Source organism: Oncorhynchus masou, chromosome 2 (assembly GCF_036934945.1).
Source record: "Oncorhynchus masou masou isolate Uvic2021 chromosome 2, UVic_Omas_1.1, whole genome shotgun sequence".
Classification (NCBI taxonomy): domain Eukaryota; kingdom Metazoa; phylum Chordata; class Actinopteri; order Salmoniformes; family Salmonidae; genus Oncorhynchus; species Oncorhynchus masou.
In genome coordinates this window covers 42,193,993-42,208,559 of record NC_088213.1, presented here as the reverse complement: position 1 = coordinate 42,208,559, position 14,567 = coordinate 42,193,993, and positions in this window count along the sequence as shown.

Sequence of the window (14,567 nt, the reverse complement as noted above, 5' to 3'; positions counted from 1 at the left end):
CTAGCAACCTGCTAAAAGGGTGAATTGTTGCTTGTGTTGTATTCTTCTTTGAGGAATATACTTATTCCAGATTACACAGCTCATTGAAAATAATTCAGCTGGGAATTTCTTGTAAAACGCATGTAATGTGTATGTTAATTGACTGTGGAGAGTAAATATAATTTTATGGGGTTTTGGAAGCGAGGGATTGTATATTTGCTTCAGTGACTCCCAGTCTTAATTTGCGGCCGTTTCAGGATTCTAAATGCAGCTTTGAATGACATGGCGACAAAGTTGACGAGGAGCATTCATATGAAGAATGTGAAGTTTGAAAGCTGGTGTTTGAATTTTCCGGGATGCCATATCTGACAGGGTAAATGAGTTACAGCGCAAGAGGATAGCACGTGACTGGAGTGACATGAAAGATCTGAGTAGTCTGTCTTCAAAGATTACCCAACGGAAGGGCATTTAGACAGACACTCTTGTCAAAGGCAATGGCGCTAGCATACACAGCCGGGTTGTTTGTTTACCTGGGTGTCTTGTTTGTATTCTCAGCAGCAATATTTCTTCAAAGATGATCGCGTCGCAGAATGTTGTCAGCCAAACTAGCTAATTGAAATATGCTTCATCTGTAAAGAGAGAAAAAAATGTCATGTACAATTCCAGAATTCTATTCTGTGGACTGACAAAATGACTGAAGACAAACTCTGATGTTAGGCACTTATCTTGCATGCTTGCATCACATCACTCCCCTACTTCTGGGGTGGACTCCCACTGGGGTTATTTATCCACTGATCTGTTATTTTCTTTTTTGTCTCCCTGAGAGCCACACCGCAGGACAGAAAGCGAGCTTAATAAACAGGTCACTGTCTGGGCAGGAGGTGCATACTGAGCCATACATTCTCAGAGAGATTGAGAGATGAGGGAGGTGAGGGGAGAGAGTGTAGGACACAGGAGAGAGAGACAAATAAATATACTGCATATATATATATATATACAACCAAGTTAAACAATTTAAAGGCAATGCTACCAAATACTAATTGAGTGCATGTCAACTTCTGACCCACTGGGAATGTGATGAGAGAAATAAAAGCTGAAATAAATCACTCTCTCTACTATTATTCTGACACTTCACATTCTTAAAGCAAAGTGGTGATCCTAACTGACCAAAGACAGGGCATTGCTACTAGGATTAAATGTCAGGAATTGTGAAAAACTGAGTTTAAATGTATTTGGCTAAGGTGTATGTAAACTTCCGACTTCAACTGTACACTACCGTTCAAAATGTTGGGGTCACTTAGAAATGTCCTTGCTTTTGAAAGAAAAGCAAAAACAATTGTCCATTAAAATAACATCAAATTGATCAGAAATACAGCGTAGACATTGTTATTGTTGTAAATGACTATTGTAGCTGGAAATGGCATATTTCTTATCAAATATCTACACAGGCAACCATCACTCCTGTGATCAAGTGGCACGTTGTGTTAGCTAATCCAAGTTTATCATTTTAAATGGCCAATTGATCATTAGAAAACCCTTTCGAAATTATGTTTGCACAGCTGAAAACTGTTGTCCTGATTTAAAGAAGCCATAAAACTGGCCTTCTTTAGACTAGTTGAGTATCTGTAGCATCAGCATTTGTGGGTTCGATAACAGGCTCAAAATTCCCAGAAACAAATAACTTTCTTCTGAAACTCATCAGTCTATTCTTGTTCTGAGAAATTAAGGCTATTCCAAGCGAGAAATTGCAAAGAAACGATAAAGATCTCTTACAACGTTGTGTACTACTCCCTTCCCAGAACAGCGCAAACTGGCTCCAACCAGTTTTAGGCAGAGTTCCTCTGTCCAGTGTCTTTGTTTTTTTGCCCATCTTATTCTTTTCTTCTTATTGGCCAGTCTGAGATATGGCTTTTTCTTTGAAACTCTGTCAAGAAGGCCAGCATCCCGGAGTCGCCTCTTCACTGTTGACTTTGAGACTGTTGTTTTGCGGGTACTATTTAATGAAGCTGCCAGTCTAGGACTTGTGAAGCTTCTGTTACTCAAACTAGACACTCTAATGTACTTGTCCTCTTGCTCAGTTGTGCACCGGGGCCTCCCATTCCTCTTTATATTCTGGTTAGGGCCAGTTTGCGCTGTTCTGTGAAGGGAGTAGTACAGTGTTGTATGAGATCTTCAGTTTCTTGGTTATTTCTGGCTTGGAATAGCCGTAATTTCTCAGAACAAGAATAGACTGACGAGTTACAGAAGAAATGTCTTTGTTTCTGGACATTTTGAGCCTGTAATCGAACCCACAAATGCTGTGCTCCAGATACTCAACTAGTCTAAAGAAGGCCAGTTTTATCGCTTTTTTAATCAGAACAACAGTTTTCATCTGTGCTAACATAATTACAAAAGGGTTTTCTAATTATCAATTAGCCTTTTATAATGATAAACTGGGATTAGCTAACACAACGTACCATTGGAACACAGGAGTGATGGTTGCTGATAATGGGCCTCTGTACACCTATGTAAGTATTCCATAAAACAATCTGCCATTTCCAGCTACAGTAGTTATTTACAACATTAAGAAGGTCTACTCTGTATTTCTGATCAATTTGATGTTATTTTAATGGACAAAAAAATGTTCTTTAAGTGGACATTTCTAAGTGACTTCAAACTTTTGAACGGTAGTGTATGCCATTGAGCAGACGCTTTTATCCAAAGCGACATACAGTCACGTGTGCATACATTTTACGTGCAGGTGGTCCCGGGAATCTAACCCACTACCCTGGCATTACAAGCCCCATGCTTTACCAACTGAGCTACAAAGGACCAAGAAAGAGAGGCATACTGATGGAGCACAAGGGAAAAGCAGCCTGTGTCTGTATTACATGAGGCTGTGCAGAGGTGTCTGGTAATGATATTGACCCTTGGTGTTGCAGGCGCATGAAGCCTGGTGGGCTGGCTGATGACAGGGACAGCATATAAACTCGGCTGGTGAACAAAGCTCTTCCCCTTGGAGACAGGGTGGGATGAGGGGGAGGATGGGGTGCACATCAGGTTCGTCATTATACCTCTGCAGTGAGGCAGGACATGAGCAGGCAGTGGGGGGAGCCAGACAGCCACCACCACCACCACACCAACTTCAGCTTAATCCTGGGTAGCTGGAATGGGATAGAATTAGACAGATTGACAGCTCTGTCCCTGTGCCTCCTCTTTCCAGGTTCTCTACAGTGACACCTGTGAGATAAGCCTGGGATCTCCCCCACCCCTCCCTTCAGCCCACAGGGGCAATATCACTATCCTCCTCTCGGCTCTATTCAGCATACATTTCCCTTTACCCTGTCAATGAGCACACATCACTCCAAACAGCAACCGTCTAAAGCATTTCCCCCCGGCATGTCCAGATTAAAACAAAAGTTCCAAATAATTGAGCCTGTCCCATTGGGTGTCATTCATTCTATGAGGTTCCATCTGCAGTCCTGGCAGGTGCCTTGTGATGAGAGAGACACAAACCACCAGCTGTTATCTCTCAATGATGTGCCGGAATTACCCAGCAATAAGACCCTGATCACCACAGCTAAAATAGTATTTTTTATATATTTATATGGTCAAACTTCTATGGGAATATTTGGAGGTTGTATTGTGAATCGAGCATGCTCTTTCAATGGATGTATGGAATGTACCAAAAGCCTTGTCTCCTTGGAATGGATGGTTATTTACATTATATTATGCCCAACATGATGTTAAACACCCAGGCTACAGGATAAATTATGTTAACGTGACAGAGCAGCACATTATGGAATGTTGAATAATTTAACATAGGAAAGTATGTCAGTACAATTACACAGGCCTGCAGGTACTGAGTGGAAGGAGTTAAGAATAGGCTAAATAAACGCCATATTTGTCTGAATAAATAGTGCACATTATGTCTAATGGGATATCTCATTATTCTTCTGTAAATATGATTTCTTAGCATATTACTGTAAATTGCTCTGTCTAATACATAACTCAAATATGAATGAAAAAAAGATATAGAAACCTAACAGCCATCTCAATCAGACACCATTAGCTATGCAATGAAAAAACATGAACGTCTCCAGCCTAGTTAATATGCTTTGGTAATACGTGGATCAATTGATTGTGTGTTAAGGTTCATGCTAAACCCATTGTTGAAGCTCTTAGCTCTCATTGTCATGCTTTACTCCATTAGCTCACTCAGCACTTTGAAACATTGATAGAAGAACAGCCCTGCTTTGATCGAACAGCTCTGGCCTGATGTTTCATCAATAACTGGCATTTTGTAAACTAGGTTAGGTGAGGCAACAAAGGCTGAACTTTGACAAACACCTGAAATGACTCTTCTTTCATATGAAAGCAAGTTAAATCATTGGCCTCTGGGAAAAAAATCATTCAGAATATTTCTTGATGTAAAGAAAAGTGGATTATCTTCACAACAAAAAAAAGAATCAACATATTTTCACCAGGGTTAGCATTTTTCCTTGCCTGCTGCAAATTTTACCATGAATACACATTTCTCGCATTCCTAGGGAAGCAATTCTACAGTAGATATCTATACCTACATTTCATGCTGGACATGAAATCTAGAGGCACGATGACTGCAGAGAGACTATTCTCCCTGCTAAGGCTAATGTGGTAGTCTGTGGTGTGCAACAGTGTAACATTCATCTAGGTGTTGTCATTGCTTGAGGCTCTGTTTGTATTTCTTCCGCTGCCTCTACAACAATCGGAAGGATATCGCTGCAGCATAATACCACACAGATTGTGCATACTCCCCTCACTGATAGAAAAACTAAGTAAGAGAGGCGGTCTGTGACAGCTGTAATCTGTTTGTACCTACGGTCAGCAGCTCCTCTGCTCATGTGCTGTGAAGGGCCTTGCCACATCTCTAATGTGGTCCATAGCATCCACAGACATACGCTTTACACACACACACACACACACACACACACACACACACACACACACACACACACACACACACACACACACACACACACACACACACACACACACACGCACGCACACACACACACACACACAAATGTAAATAGGCCGTGGGAGATACTCAGTGCCTGGTTTACAGCCCTCTCGTGAACATACTTTTCTTCCCCCACCTGCTAGACCACATCCATATAAACAAGGGGCTTATGTGTAGGAGCACCATTAGAGCATGACTGACCCCAGCTGATAAAAGTTGGACAAGGGGGCTGTCTAAAGAGGGATTGTGACTAAACAAATCCTTTATTAACATCTAAATGGGAACTACCCGTGTCATCTGTCTCACTCATCAACTGTCACACTGATTTACTCACCCACTGCCCCTCACTACTGGCCACATTCTATGTTCTGGATCTTAAACAGAACCAGTCTCTGCTCTTTGAATATCAGCCTACTGTTAGCTATCTTTAGGCGTAGCAATGGGCTCTGTGGCACTCTTAGTGATGCAATCCCATTCAATACCTGTGTATGTCTATCAGATATCATGTTTTTACATATTTAACTCCTGCATCTGTCAAGGAATGTGTCATTCAAGAAGGCTGCATTACAAACTAGTTGAGTAAATTAGTTTGTGAATAGTTTTTACAGGCCTTGTGCCAGATCAATTACTGATGGAATTTTACACTCCAGGCCTTTTCTGCAGGGCAAACCTATTAAAGACAGATAATGACTAATAATAAGTATTTCATGAATCATGTAACTGATACCACAGAACACCCTTGTTCCTAAAGCAATCCTATCTGAAGCTATATCTCCACATGAGAGTCATTTCATCTGTGGTTGTAGTTATGTTGAAATATGGTTTCTCTCAAAGTTGATTTTTGAACAGGTCCTCGGATGAGCAAGCCTACTAGGTTGGAAAATGACCTATCAGAGGGAGGCCCATGTTTGGGCCCAATTCAGAGGAAGATTTACACTTATTTGATTGCCTTTCAATAGCGGATGGCTTTGGCCACAGATGACAAAATGACCATAATATGATGTGCTGGTCAAAATCTAAATGGCCAGCAATCATTTTTACAGCAAACAATTTAGCCTCTCTCTATCTTTTAACAGGGTCAGATGAAGAGGAAAGCAGCTGTTAAGAGGAAAGCAGCTGTTAAAGCAACGATCAAGAAAGAGAGATGGGTCATGTTGGCCAGTCGCTGGAGGAAGAAGAGAAGAAATCGGAAACAGTTCAGCTGTACCATAGAGTTCCCTAAAAATATCAAATTCCTCTCATTGAAATGTGTTATATGGATTTCTAAATATACTTCTATCCCCTTATAAATGCACACCTATAGCATTATAGAACTGCAGTAAATCCATGTACTGGGTATTCAGTAAATCACTCCAACACATCTTCGATTGGAATGTTATGAGGAGAAGAGATATCATGGTGATGTTCTTGAAGAGTCATTTCCTTGATGAGAAAAGGCTTGTTGTTGCAAACTGGGGGATAAAGCCACCTGCCACTGGGAGAGCCCATGCAATGCTCAATACACACCATTATTGGATCAGACAATGTCTGCTTGGAATCAATATATGGTGAGTAAATGTTCTTTCCCTTTGCTGTTTTCATCTGAATACAGAAAGCATCTCTGTGACAATGGTGCTATTGAGCTGTATTGAAAAAATAAAATATAGAATTACCACAGCTGCACAGGTGGTTGGTGGCACCTTAATTGGGGAGGACAGCTCGCAGTAATGGTTGGAGCGGTATAAGTGGAATGGTGTCAAATATGGTTTCCATGTGTTTGAAACCATTCCATCATTCCGTTCCAGCTTTTATTACGAGCCGTTCTCCCCTCAGCAGCCTCCACTGCACAGCTGTAAGTCCCTCAAAGAATGATGACAATATGATGGCTGATGATTTTCCCATTAGTTGAAATAATAGCTGCTTGCACAAAATACTGTATATAATATGTCTACATTTACGTCTACATGTATATTTTCACAACAGCCCACCCATCTAACAAAGCCACTCATTAGTGATTCTTTGTGCATGTTTATGCATGGGAATTATTAATAAGACCATTTATGGCAATATATTGCAATGCATACCTGGGAGATCACAACTGAGAGTGTGACAGGGTGAGATTCATGGCAGTGCGTTCTGGGTCTAATCTGAGCTATACTGCAGTTCAGCTAAATTATTATAAACTAAACTGCAGGCGACTGACCATACATTTTCTGCCTTGCATTTGCAACAAACAGTTCAGCCCTCTCATGCCCTGAGTTTTCTCTTTTGTAACAGTACCCTAAAACTTTAACAATGCTTTATTACCCTTGTTAATAACTGAAGCAGTTGCATTGGATTTGATAATACCTGCTTGCTTGTGTGCGTCAGGCAGGCCTGTGCCATAGCAGTCGCCACATCTCTTGCATATTATCACCAGGCTGCTAGAGAACTGACAGGAAGTATTTGCACACAGCAGGGAAACTCATGCTCTGTGAGAAATGCCTATAAGCAGTACCTCTTCCCAAAGGCATCTGAGGATTACTCAGATACTGGGAGGAATAGATCCTACTGGATGATGAAGAGGGGTTTTGATCCCGTGTGTGAATGTCTGCATTTGCACTTGTAGACAGAAAGAGAGAAGGAGGGTGATATCCTGAGAAAGAGAGAGAGAGAGATTTCTTGTTGTCTGTACACGCTTAAGAAGGGATATTTGAATAAGCAAATATGCAGGTTTTATTTTTTTTATTTAATGGTAACACAAGAAATAGCAAAACACACAGGCAAAGAAGCGCAGGCACGCATATACCCACACACACACACACACACACACACTAATAACAGTACACAGTGTTATGAATCAAACTCATAATATTCCCATGAATATAAAATGAAAATTTCCTCGTTTTAGAAGCCTAGAGGTGCTCGATTTCCCTAAACTCCTCATCCCGAGCAGAGGTATGTCTTTACAAAACCCAATTAAAGGAAATGAGGAATTAGGGAAAAGGCTTTATGGGCTTTTTTTTCTTCTGATGGCTGCTGCCAACACCTTTAAACAGACTTTATGGAAATGGCCCTGGACGAACTCTGACCTTGAGAGTGGCAGTAAACTGCAGGGTGAATTACAACCAGGTCACATTTTTTATAAAAAAAAGTAAATTGCGTATTATCATTCCTTTACCAAAGCCTTAATTTGCTTACCATTTTACAAGAAGTGTCCCTAATTGTTGCGTAGCACTTGCAATGGTTGTAACTGTGAGCAGTTTGTGTAATTATACCTCATGTTTTTATATGCATTCAATTTGTGGAACAAGCTCAAATCAGTTGTGACTAAACCTCTTCTCACTCTGTAATTATCATTTTAGATTGCTCAGTTATCTCAATTGTGAGTTCATTTGCAAGTCCTTGAAATGGTGTATGCCACAAACATTTCTATCATGTTAAAGTACTATGTAACAATGTGTACCCACACTGTGTAGCTAAATACATAAAGGGTGTCAGGGACACTTATTACCTGTCAACTTGAGCACCCAGTGTTTACCATATCTATTAATTGAATAGCAATTTCTACCAAACCACATTTTTGATTTGATTCTATTTTCTGTCCCTTGCTCATGCCTAGTGTTTAGCTGGGTCTTACATGGACATAGCTTATACACTCTTGGCACCCTGGGGGCCTACTGACACTGACGACACCAGAAGCAGGAAGGTTAATTTGCTGGCAAAGTTATCTGGAAGGCCACAGGCCAAGTATTAATTATGTATAGAGAGAGAGAGAGAGAGATATACACAACACAAGCTTCAAAGAAAATGCAACAGAGATGGCTGGCTGCTTTAATTATGACGCGTGGGTCCGTCTGTTGTGCTGGTTGTCGTTTACGGAGTGTGTTGCAGTTTTAAGTAGGATACATTTTGCCATATGTTAGCTGTCAGTCAAACTGTGCAAAAGTGAAACCGAAACTAACCTCTACAGTTAAGGTTAGGCATTCATGTTCAGTTAAGGTAAGGGTTAAAGGCCCAGTGCAGGGATTTTCCTGTCTTTTATTTATATATATATATATATATATATAATTGTGAAAATTATGATAATGCCTTTTTAGAATAAGAGCTGTTGTCAGGACTTCTACGATTAGTGGGTGCGGAGTCAGGCGCAGAGAGTAGTGGATTTAGGACAATCGTATTTATTCCGGTACAGAAACGGTCAACCGACCGGTCCAAAAACAGGACCCAAACAGTCCGGAGAAAATAAGATAAAATGCACATCCACAAAAACTAATAGAGGAACAAGCCCGCACAAAAGCACGCGGGCACAGCCAGCTTAAATAGCCCTAACCAAAACCCAAACAAGAAACAGGTGTAACCAATAAGACAAAACTAACAGAAAAGGAGATCTGTGGCAGCTAGTAGACCAGTGACGACGACCGCGGACGCCACCCGAACAGGAAGAGAAGCCACCTTCGGTGGGAGTCGTGACAGCTGTTTAAAAAGACTTCCTAAAATATCGGCTAGATTTGGTGGGATGGCATTTTGGCCTGCCTAGTGACATCACCAGATGTTCAATTAGGTAATAGACAAATAAGAACAAGAGTTCCAAACCTCTCTGCCAATAACAACTTGTTTTCTGTTTTCCCATACGCACTCAGACTACTCCAGGACATTACTAGCAAAAGTCTTGCTTGAGAAATTGCTCTTTGCTACGAAGCTATTTAAAAAAATATATATATACCATTTTAATTTAAAACAATCACAGTAAGGTATTTAATTGTTTCCCGGAAATGATTTGATATTGAGATCAGAACTATCTACAAACGGAATAAAAATATAAACGCAACATGCATCAATTTCAACTATTTTACTGAGTAAAAGGACATCAGTCAATTGAAATAAATACATTAGACTTTACATGACTGGGCAGGGGCGCAGCCATATGTGGGCCTGGGAGGGCATAGGCCCACCCACTTGGGAGCCACGCCCACCCACTGGGGAGCCGAGTCCAGCCAATCAGAATGAGTTTTTTTTTTCCCACTAAAGGACTTTATTACAGACCGAACTGATCCTCAGCCTCATCAAGCAGAAGAGAAAGGTCCGTATAAATTTTATCAGAACAAGAAGTTAACTGGCTACAGAATCATATTGGACATCAACTCACCCTTCATAAACAGAAACAGTGGATTGCCTTTTACTACCAGCTCGATACAGACACCAACCCCGGGACCTTCTGGCAAAAATATCAAAAACATTAACGGAGACAAAACCAACAATATCATACCTGTGTTGAAGTCCCAAGACCAACTCGTAGAAGATAACACAACAAAAGCAATAATATTCAGAAACCACCTACAAAATGTCCACTCTTGTCCCAATGACCCTCTCTTTGACCGAGAATGGAAAAACATTGTCGATAGAGAAATGTAGAAAACAATATTTACCTCGCACCTGACACCGGTAGACCATCCCCTCACTTGAGCTGTCACTATTGAAGAAACTAAGATTCATCTGGAAGAAAAAAGAAAAACAAAGCATCTGGGGAAGACAATTACCGACAGCACACTCATCGAACAAGCACATGATGAATACATTCTCCGAAATGTCATATATCTTTGATATAGAAAAGGCATTTCACAAGATGTGGCACAATGGGTTGTGTTATCTACTTGCAGACTCCAATCTTAAACTACCACCTTCCATCAGAAACATCATCAGCTTCCTCCATAACTGCACAATTAAAGTAAAGGTCTCCAAAGCAATACCCCCACCATTTACCCCCTGAATCAGGTGTCCCAAGGCCACTACTCTTTCTTCTATACATATCAGACATCTATTACCCTCCACCCACCATAGGTCAAGTCTCACAGTTTGCTGATGACCTCTGCTACTGGTCCAGCTCCAAATGTCCTCAAGTTGCTGCAAAAAACTCCATCAGTCTATTCAAGAGATTGAGACACGCTCTAACATGTGGCACGAAAAGCTGAACGCACCAAAGACTGAATGTGTCCTCTTTCCAAGGAGCACCAGCCAAAAAACAAAGACACCCATAGATCTCAAGCTATATGGAAAAATAATACAATTAGATAAATAAGCTAAATTCCTTGGAGTCACCTCTCAGAAGAAAATGCTCTGGACAACACATATAGCGAATGAAGAGAGAGAGGGATGAAAAAAAGACTCTTGAAAGTCTATATCAGCTACATCCAATCCAAAACATAGCAATAAAAATGGCCCACAGACTACCAAGATACATCAGTAATCATTACACCCACAGCATACCTGGACTCACATCAATCAAACAGACAGTCAATCATTGGTTAGAAGTTCATCCATAACCCAACATTAAAGAAAGCTGTGAAAAAGGCCAAATGGACCACAGACACACTCATGTCCATAAACCTTAAACTAACCTAACATATCCCCCTATCCTCAACATAATCATGCAACTGAATCTAATCACACTCCACCATACTTTATTTCATTCAAAAAACAAATAAACAAATAATATATATATATATTTTTTTTAACCCCCCCTCAACCCAATATCTAAATAAAGTTTATTTTAAATCAAATCATGACGGGCAGGAAAATATTTTAAAGTAATATTTTATGCCTGCTACAACAGCACCTTTAAATCCAATTTAGACGGGGTGGATGCCTTGCTTTGACTACATGCTCCTTGCTTGCTCCTGGCCTGCCTTGCCTTTTCCACCAATCCAGGTGTTTTTATGGACAGAAAAGAGCAGAAGCTCTGAGCTGTTTGATTAGGCCCATTGTCTATTGTCTCCGTTTCATTAGCTGTCTGGTTGGCTGGTCCCAGACGGCCCCGCAGGTGAAAAAGCCAGATGTGGAGGTCCTTGGCTGGCGTGATTAAATGTGGTCTGCAGTTGTGCGGCAGGTTGGACGTTCTGCCAAATTCTCTAAAACAACATTGGAGGAGGCTTGTGGTAGAGAAATTAACATTGAATTCTCTGCCAACACCTCTGGTGGACATTTCTGTGGTCAGCAGGCCAATTGCATGCTCCCTCAAAACTTGAGACATCTGTGGTATTGTGTTGTTTGACAAAACTGAACATTTTAGAGTGTCCTTTTATTGCCCCCAGCACAAGGTGCACCTGTGTAATGGCCATGCTGTTTTATCAGCTTGACATGCCACATCTGTCAGGTGGATGGGTTATCTTGGCAAAGGAGAAATGCTCACTAACAGTGATTTAAATAAATGTGTGTACAACATTTAAGAGAAATAAGCTTTTTGTGTGTATGGAACATTTCTGGGATCTTTAATTTCAGCTCATGAAACATGGGACCAACACTCTACATGTTGCGCTCAGCATGTGTGGTTGAGAGAATGCCAAGATTGTGCAAAGCTGTCATCAAGGCAAAGGGAGGCTACTTTGAAGAATCTAAAATCTAAAATATATTTTGATTTGTTTAACACTTTTTTGGTTACTCCATGATTCCATATGTGTTATTTTGTAGTTGATGATGTCTTCACTATTATTCTACAATGTAGAAAATAGTCAAAAAATTAAGAAAAACCCTGGAATGAGTAGGTGTGTCCAAACTTTTGACTGGTGCTGTATATATACACACATACACACACACAAAAACAAACAAACGCACACACTAAATAATATTATTTGAAGTCATTATTTAAACATTAATCTCTATGAAGACAAACTCAACTTTACATTTAAAAGGTATACAGCTCAAAGCACTGAGATTTCATTGGGGCTAGGTTGGCAAGAAATGAAAGGATCTCCTTTTGGCAGACCAAGTCTCTGTCATGAATACTTCCAATAGTCTTGTCAGCTGTTCAGTTATTTAATCGGTGGAAGTTATGTAATCGTCTCCCCCCTTGCATACACAAGCAAAGCCTCTGTGTAGGAGGAGCTTAACCCCAAATGCCTCTGATAGATACATTCATTTACTGTGCTCATCCCCATTTAAATCTGCTTGCAACCCGATACAGATGCTTGGATGGTCAAAACAGATGCGATATGATAACACATAGTGGGTGTTGCCGCATTTAATTGTGTTTGACCTTAACATTTGGAAAACTAAAAGAGGTTTGCTATTGCCTAAGAGCAAGGCATTCTGTACATCTAAACATCTTAACCTCCAAGTGATGAATTAATGGCATGCATGAGATGTTTTCCTGCCGTTTGAAGACGCTTTTGAAATCAGGGGCTTTGTTTACTTATTTAGGCAAAACAGTGTTTCTTCACTTCTTTCTTTCTTTCTTTTTCTTTTCTTTTTTCGCTTTCTTCCTCTTGCGCTCTCTCCCTTTTTCTCAGTTTTCCACACTCTCTGCAAACCCTTTGGGCTTCAAAAAGTTAATTATCTGAACATTTCATTAAGAATTAAGAATTTAGTGATGAGCCCACAGTCATGTGGAACTCTGTTTACCCAATGTCTGAGCCTTTTGTGTGCATTTCCAGAGCTGTGATAAGTAGGATAAATGACATCACAATGCCTGCCACGTTACAGGCGCCAAATGGGGACCAGCAAGAAAGAAGGATGATTTTGCGGTTAATGATACTAAATGCGCCTGGGCTGAGGACACACAGACCTCTCTGTCTATGGATTGAACAATATGTTCATGGCAAACATGGTTACATCTTGAGAACACGTTGTTCCCCTGTTGCCAGATGAGCATCTCACTTCATTGTGTCCTGCTTTTAAAGTGCTTTTCACCTTGAAATATTGCTACATCACGTAATAGATACAGAGCCAGCTTATAGTCTGTTAATGTTACGAAATAAAAGGAAGTAATTTATTCGAGTTCGCCGGAAACTGAGAACAGCACTATTAGTGCAAATGATGCCAAGCAAGGAAAAGCTTCGTTGGACAGTGGCAACGACGCTAGATGGTAAATACTGTTGGATAGCCCACATTCACATCTAAGGGTACGCTGAAAAGCCATTTTTCGAATCTCCAGTCAAACATGACACTCTCTGCTGTCACTTTCTTCTCACCTGACAGGTACACACACACACCTGACAGGTAAACATGGCCATCAATGTTAATTTAGACTGTATAATCACAAGGTCAGATCTGGCCCCGTTCTGACCTAATTATGACTTCATCACAGCAGCTGGCAAGCCAGAGTAAACTCTACAATCAAAGCTCACAGTTGGGATGATCTGAACACACATAGTTAGCAAAAACTAACTATGTGTAAAATTGCCGTAGGCAAGCAAGGCTAAACTAAATTGAGAAGTAAGATGCAGTCAAGATGGGTGAGCCATGTTAGTTACCCTTCATCTTTTTTTTACTAGGCAAGTCAGTTAAGAACAAATTCTTATTTTCAATGATGGCCTAGGAACAGTGGGTAGTAACTGCCTACAGTGGGCAGTAACTGCCTGTTCAGGGGTTGAATGACAGATTAGTAATTTGTCAGGTTGGGGATTCGAACTTGCAACCTTTCGGTTACTAGTCCAACACTCTAACCACTAGGCTACCCTGCCTCCCCAAGAAATGGATTTCAACCCCATTGTTGGCAATTTTAGTGTGCTGTGTTTTTAAATTTTTTATTGCCTATCGCAATGCCTGAATTATATTCTTACCTGCAAATATTGAAATGTGAAAACCTCCAATGAAGATCGATAATAGTCCATTACTTGAGTTGGAGAAAATTTGGGGAAGAATCTTGCAATAG